A 7,802-nucleotide genomic window follows, 5' to 3' on the forward strand; every position below is an offset into this window, starting at 1 on the left:
GAGGTCCCTGACGCAAATTTGGAGCAGAGGATCGCCGGGGATCGCTGCTCCGGCCGGAGGAGGCCATTCCGTCGGCGGCTGAGGGGCGGGGGAGCACCAGTGGGTCCACGCACACCCGTAGGTGGCCGCAGCTTGCTCCGAGGAGGCCCGACGCGGCCTGGCCACGCACACCGGTGGCCTGGACGACGGCGGGAGGCGGCAGCTTACCGGCGGCGGTGCTCCGGTGGCCGATGTCTTGGGCGAGCGTGCGCGCGAGGTGCAGCACGACGAGGCAAAGGCGGTGGTGCACGTGGCTGCGGCCGTGGGGGCTTGGAGCGGCGAGGACGCAGCGACGGCGAGCTCGGCCCACTGGCCATGGTGGACGCGGCCGCGCTCAGCGCTACAGAGGGGCAGAGCGAAAAGGGGCGAGTGAGGGAGAGTGCTGAGCAAGCATGGAGGGTGCCGGGCTTCACCAAATGTGAGAGGGAGCAGCAGAGACGCGTGGCGCGGAGGTGGGACGCGCGGCAGCAATGGAGGGCGTGCTCTGCTGCATGGTTGACGCGTCGGCCTGCTGTCGAACACCTGGCGTGCGTCGGTGAGGGCAAGGTGGGGAGCCGATTTGGGCCACTTCCAGGCCGAATCAGTCCTTGGGCCAAAAATGAAGTTTGTTCACCTCAGCCTGCTCTACATTTTTCATTAAGGCACTCTAGTCATTTGAGCAACATAACCATGGTTAATTTAATCTCCAAAGTGGCATTGTCAGTGCATTAACGATAATTAGCAAACTCCAAAATTGAGGGTCATAAAAAGGTCCAACGAGTGCCATCCTTTTGCATGGTCTTCTTCTCGATGTATGCTCCAACTTTTATTTTGGGGTCAAGTCAAGTTACTTAACGAAATTTGGAGAACGCGAGACGTCAATGCCGATGTCGATGAATTTCAGACTTAGAATATTTCTAAGTGCTGAAATCAGCAGCAGGTTCCAACTTCGAGCCTCTGTTTGACTTATTTCCAAGTTGATCTAGCTCTTGGTCCAAAAACAAAGTTTGTTCTACATGATATGGACTACAACTTTCATTTAAGGTCCAACCTCAAAACTGGTATAGAACCTACTGTTCTACTTTGACCAAAGTAGGATCATGATGAAGCTTAAATTATCCTTTTTGATCCATTGGAGCATTTTCTTGGCATTTGCCCAACATGAACCTTTCATGACTTTTATTGTAGAGTTCATCTAGAGTCATTTGGGCATGGTTGCAAGATTTGGTTGACGATCGAGAATTCCATTCACTTTATAAATTAATTCAAGCAAGGACATAACTCGTCATTTCATGTGACTTCTTGATTCTAAACTTCACGAAACTTTTCCATGGATCAATATAGATGGTTATTGATGTGAGACACACGAAGATATTCCAATAACACCACCCAAACATATATCTTGAAAAGGGGTCTATAGGCGAGCAAAGGTGCAATATTCAAGTTTAGGTTGGGGCTCGTTTCTATAGGTTTGACCTTGACATCTTCATCATCACTTAATATACCATGTTTTAGCTCAAACCCATTGCTTAACTGGTGGCAAACACCTGGGGTGTTACAGAAGCCTGGACTTCATCGCCGACCGGATCGACATACTACACCTTCGCGAGGAGGCACTCGCTCCGGCACCCATCGGAGGGGCGTCCTCCATCGACTCTGGGACGCACGACTTCAACGACGCAGCACCCACGCTTCATTCTGAGCAAACTCTCTGCTCAAACCCCGCTGTGAGTAATGTACATGCTGTTATTTACTCGCTATTTTCTATCTTCCGCCAATTACCTAGAGGGATGCCGTTGTCCCTGTCGCGACCGCCATATGGACGGTTCCCCTATGGCCTCGTGTCTCTCGTGGACACGTACGCCCGGGGGCTCCAAAGGATGCCGACGCCGCCCCCTCTCATGTCTGAATTCATGGGGATGGCGAGCTACGCTTCCACCTATTTCCTTGACCTCATGGATGATGATGTCGGGAGTGACGGCTCCAGCATCGACGACGTGGCACCTAGCCACCGTCTGTCCAGGGAGTGCGCTATGGCGGACGCTCTGGGACAGCCACCAGGGGTAACGGGGTCCTTGCAGGCTCACGCCCCTCTGGACCCTCATGCGGAGACCCCTGAGCTCACACACGAGCACAAGGAGGAACTACGACAACAATGGCTACATCAACCACCGACTGCGCCAGCGCACTCGACGCACCACGCTATGCCCCGTGCGCATAGATCGGCGAGCGACGCCTGGGGTCACGCCTATTGGGTCCAGCACAACACCATGGATAGGGGGAATGGTCCCCCATAGTTCGCTTGGGCCAATCAGAACATCGCCGCTGCAGCAATGCTTCTACGCAGCCTGTCCGAGCCGAATGACCCTCATGAACAGGCGATTCTCCAAAACCTTCGGGCACTAGTGGAGATCGCCGCTGTTCAACAAGCGGAGAGCTCCATATCACGACGCTGACTCATGGCCTCGATCCCCACCAGGGGAATGGGGACATAGCAGATGGGTCGCTCCACCTGATCATCGCTACAAATCACCGAGCACGGCATAGGAGGCCGTGTTGGCACCTCATCATGACTCAATGACCGCTCCGCACCGACCGCCTGTATACGCGCGGCTCGGACCAAACTAAGACACACGCGCCAGTGACCGGAGTCCTAGCCCTGATGACCCAGGACCACGGACCTTTGTCCAACACCCCCAGCAAGCGTCGCTCCCACCGTGCTCCAACAGAGTTCGGGGCAAAGGCAAGGCCAAGCGCTAGGATAAGGAAGAGGGCCCCTCCATGTAGAGGGGGAAAAAGAACAGAAAGGATCACTGCCGATCGACCAACTCCGCGTTGGTCGCCACGGTTGATCACGCGAGCACGCAACCCTAGTAGGACCCTCCAGGCCACTTCCATGAGCTCATGGAGAGCCCATGTACCAACCATGACTACCCCGTCAAAGGCCTCTACAAGGACTGCCAGCTCCTCAAGCGCCTTCAACGGCAGGCCGGCAGGCCAAAGGAAGAAAAAGGCAAAGAAGCAGCGACCGAGAAAGGGGGCGTAGCGGGCAAGGATCTGGATGACTGAAGGTTGAAGTAATCCGACTGGACGCCTACCGACTAAAGGACAACAACAACGACATTCTCTCCTAACGCTTGGAACAACTATGTTGTTTTTCTTCCCCTAAGTTTCAGTCTTACCATTGTTTACTTAGCGTATGCTCCTATAAAAGCACCCCAACTCGAACACTTTTTGTCCCGAGGTGCTTGGGGGCTCCACTAGGGTCCACTACTACCTCTCTATTTGTTTACTATCATATGGTGAAATTCCTTCCCACCCGACCAAAAGGGTAGTTCGTTCCTTTAATTTGCCTTATGTAGCTTTGCTTTAAAACATTTCGACCGATCGTGCCCCGCCTTTTCCTATGGTTACGAGCAGCTGAGCCTCACGGGCCACGCCTTGGGCTCCCAAGGTTGCAGCCTATGGGACAAACGGGCAGGTATGAGAAAGAAAGAATAAAAAACAAAATTATGCTAAGGGAAAACTAAGGAACAAAAGGGGAACAAGCTTCTCCGAACGGAGTGACTCCATCATAGAAAACGAAACCAACTGTAGTCTTTAAAGCGCACGGGAACATTTACATGGGGGCTCCCCCATTAACTTAAACTTTTTACATTCACTAAACTACTTATATTTTACAAGTTATTGGACCAGCTCAGCGGCATCTGCTGTCGTGTGACCGGCGAAGGCACAGTCTGCTCACTCCCCGGCGGCACGACATTCGGCTCGATCAAAGCTAGGGCAACATCCACCTTTGACCTAGGCTCCGTGCCATCCACAGGCTGGACAACGTCCTCCCCACGCATGCTTCTGGCCATGTCTTCATGATGGACGTCCATCACCCATTGAGCAGAGACTTGCTCTGCCACCGACCTTGCGTGCGGCAGCAAACTCTCCCCGATCGATTGGATGTCCTCCGTGCTCAAGCCTTCAGCATACCCACTATAGATAGTAGCGAAGTCTAGGTTTGGGTGGTGCATCGCCACCGAAGTTAGCACCCCCGATGCCCTGTAGAATAGTCCACTCGTGATAAGGTCCCAGATTGCATCTAGGACCTCCGCCAGCTGGACGGCGGGCGTGCTAGTGCTTGGCGCTGATCCAAAGACTTCCGAGACGATGAGCTGGGCAATGTTGCGGATCTGTTCAAGTTCCCCCTTGAGAGCACGATGCTCTTCATGGGACTTGGCCAGCTCCTCTGCATTCTGGCTGAAGGTCGCCTTGATCGTCTCTAGGTCCCGATCTAGCGTCTTCACCCTTCCGCCCAGCTCTGAAAGAAGGGCAACAAGCTCGGAAATAGGCTGAAGGAAAAAACCAACAATACGAAAAACAGAAAAGGTACATACCGACGTGGAAGTTCTCAAGGACAGAGAATTCCTCCGCCTATTGAGTCGCTTGCACGCATAGCCAGGCGTTCACCTCCTCCATCCCCATTACCCAGTCCCGAAGTGCGAGCACCTCCTGGTTCGCCTTTGATCGGGCCTTTCGCTCTAACTCCAGGGCCTTCCGTACCAACTCCAGGGTGCTCTGCTTCGACACCAAAGCGCTCCGCTCCGACTCAAGGGCCACCAAGGACTCTTGGAGCATCACCTCAATGTCCACCAGGGATTTCCGCAACCCTGCCTCGATCTCTACCTGGCGGGCCTTCACCGCTTTGAGCTCTTGCTCGGCTGCAGTCGCCCGCTCTGCTGCATGCTTGAAAGGTCCTAATGGCTAGAGAGGGGTGAATAGCCTATTAAAAAATTCTACAACAACACTTAACAAACCGGTTAGATAATTATGAGGTGAAACAAGTGTTGTGCTAGCCTACTAAAATAGCAAGCCACCTGCCACAATTCTAGTTTATATAGTTTCTATCCACACAATAGCTATGACACTATACTAAGTTAGTGTGCTCTCAAAATCTAACTAAAGAGCCACACTAACCAAACTAACAAGCTCTCACAACTAGCTACACTAAAGAGCTTGACAACTAGTTTGCGGTAATGTAATGAGAGTGAGCAAAAGGGTTATACCGTTGAGTCAAGAAAGGAGCCAATCAATCACAAGAATGAATAACAATGAAGACCAATCACCTCGTAATCAAATGATGAACACAATGATGTTTTATCGAGGTTCACTTGCTTGCTGGCAAGCTACTCATCGTTGTGGCGATTCACTCACTTAGAGGTTCACGCACTAATTGGTATCACACGCCAAACCCTCAATAGGGTGTCGCACAACCAACACAAGATGAGGATCACACAAGCCATGAGCAATTCATTAAAGTACCTTTTGGCTCACCGCCGGGGAAAGATCAATAACCCCTCACAATCACCACGATCGGAGGCGGAGATAATCACCAACCTCTGCTCGATGATCCTTGCTGCTCTAAGCCATATAGGTGGCGGCAACCACCAAGAGTAACAAGTGAATCCTGCAGCGAAACACGAACACCAAGTGCCTCTAGATGCAAACACTCAAGCAATGCACTTGGATTCTCTCCCAATCTCACAAAGGTGATGAATTAATGATGGAGATGAGTGGAAGGGCTTTGGCTAAGCTCACAAGGTTGCTATGTCAATGCAAATGGCCAAGAGAGTGAGCTTGAGCTGGCTATGGGGCTTAAATAGAAGCCCCCACAAAATAGAGCCATTGTACCCCTTCACTGGGCACAACATGGGGTGATCGGACGCTCTGGTCATATCGACCGGACGCAGGACCCCAACGTCCTGTCGTGCGATGCATGCCATGTGTTATCGGCTTCAAATGTTGTTTGCCCGATCTCAATGGTCAAATGATGACCAGACGCGCTGCTATGAAGTGACTAGACGCTGGACCTCAGTGTCCGGTCATTTCCAGTAAGCATCCCAAAATGATTTTTCACGACCGGATGCGTTCGGTCATGCTCGATCGGACACACCTAGCGTCCGGTCACACGGCGACTCCCCTGTGCGCTGCCACATCAGTAGGACTAGACGCACCCTGTCAGCGTCCAGTCACTAAGTGACCCAGCATCCGATCAGAGACCGATGCTGTGCGCCCTTTGCTGTCACTGACTGGACACGCCGGTCCAACCGAGACCAGCGTCCGATCACTTATAGTGACCTCCATCTTTTCTGTCTAGGGTGTCGGTGGCACCATCAGACTGTCCACACTCTATGGGCGGACACTTTGCCGGTGAAGTTCCTAACCCTTGCTCAAATGTGCCAACCACCAAGTATATCACTATGTGCACGTGTGTTAGCATATTTTCACAAACATTTTCAAGGGTATTAGCACTCCACTAGATCCTAAATACATATGCAATGAGTTAGAGCATCTAGTGACACTTTGATAACCGCATTTCGATACGAGTTTCACCCCTCTTAATAGTACAACTATCAAACCTAAATATGATCACACTCTCCAAGTGTCTTGATCACCAAAACAAAATAGCTCCTACCATTTATACCTTTGTCTTGAGCCTTTTGTTTTTCTCTTTCTTTTTTTTTCAAGTCCAAGCACTTGATCATCACCATGGCATCACCATCATCTTGTCATGATCTTCATTTGCTTCGCCACTTGGAATGTGCCACCTATCTTATGATCACTTGATAAACTAGGTTAGCACTTAGGGTTTCATCAATTCACCAAAACCAAACTAGAGCTTTCAACGCTGCCCCTCTGCCCGTGCCACGGTCGCCTCGTCCACCTAGTCCCAGGACTCACGGTGAGTGGACTCTAGCTGACGCTCAAGCTTAGCCATCCGGGCGTGCACCATTCGGAGGAAGCGGGACTTACGGGATGACATCCCCTTTAGACTCTACAAAAAATAAGCATGCTAAGGCAACCAACAAAAGATTCAGAGGTCAAAGACAAGTACAAGAAACTCACCTCTGTGGCAAGCTACAGATCGACCTCGACTAACTACTAAACAAACTTAACCCACTCCTAGGCGTCTCCGAGCCTTGTGGACAGGTTGGCGAGTTTGGACACCGCAGCATGTCATTGCTCCCCAAGGATGTCCCAGAGCTGACCCTCCTACGAATCCCAAAGGACGAACCGCACCTTTATTGGGTCCTCAGGGCAGGGCCACTCTAGGTCACCCTCCGGCAGTCCGCCAGCCTCTTACTGAACTACTGCCAGCTCCCGCGATGACATCGGTAGCTCCACCATGTCATCAGCCTCGTCATTGGACGGGATATCCACCACCTCGGTTGTGTAGGCCACCGCCGAGCATTCTGACTCTGTCCCGGCCATGTCCCCCACCGACGCCTTCACACCAACGACAAGGGTGAGCTGTGTAGCCCTCCACCCAGTGAGGCAGGGAGGTCGGCCTCTCTCACCTCTTTGGCCACAGCCGGTGGAGGAGGGGCCGCGAGAGTTACCTCCGACGTGACCTCCGTAGTCAGCACCGGGATCACTGCCAACACCGACGTTGCCGCTGCCACCATACCAGCAACCGACCTGGGAGACACCACCCACGGAAGGGAAGACTTCGCCACCGCCACCCTATTCCCCCCATCGCTCACTGTGACACACTGCAGGGTGGGCCTCCAAGTCTCTCGCATGGGAGATGGGGCGATGCTCAACCCCGACATCGCCCGGCTACTGACAAAAAGTGTAGATAAGTCACACTCCAAAAAGACTCAACAGCAAAATATTGAAAAGGGACAAAGAAAAATGTACTGGGAGGTGAGCGGCATGACTCTGAAGGCAGGACCCAACATCGATGGGCCTGCAGGGCAAGGGCCACTCCTAGGCTGTGACCCATGCCCCCTCGC

The sequence above is a fragment of the Miscanthus floridulus genome, chromosome 6 (assembly GCF_019320115.1).
Source record: "Miscanthus floridulus cultivar M001 chromosome 6, ASM1932011v1, whole genome shotgun sequence".
Lineage (NCBI taxonomy): Eukaryota > Viridiplantae > Streptophyta > Magnoliopsida > Poales > Poaceae > Miscanthus > Miscanthus floridulus.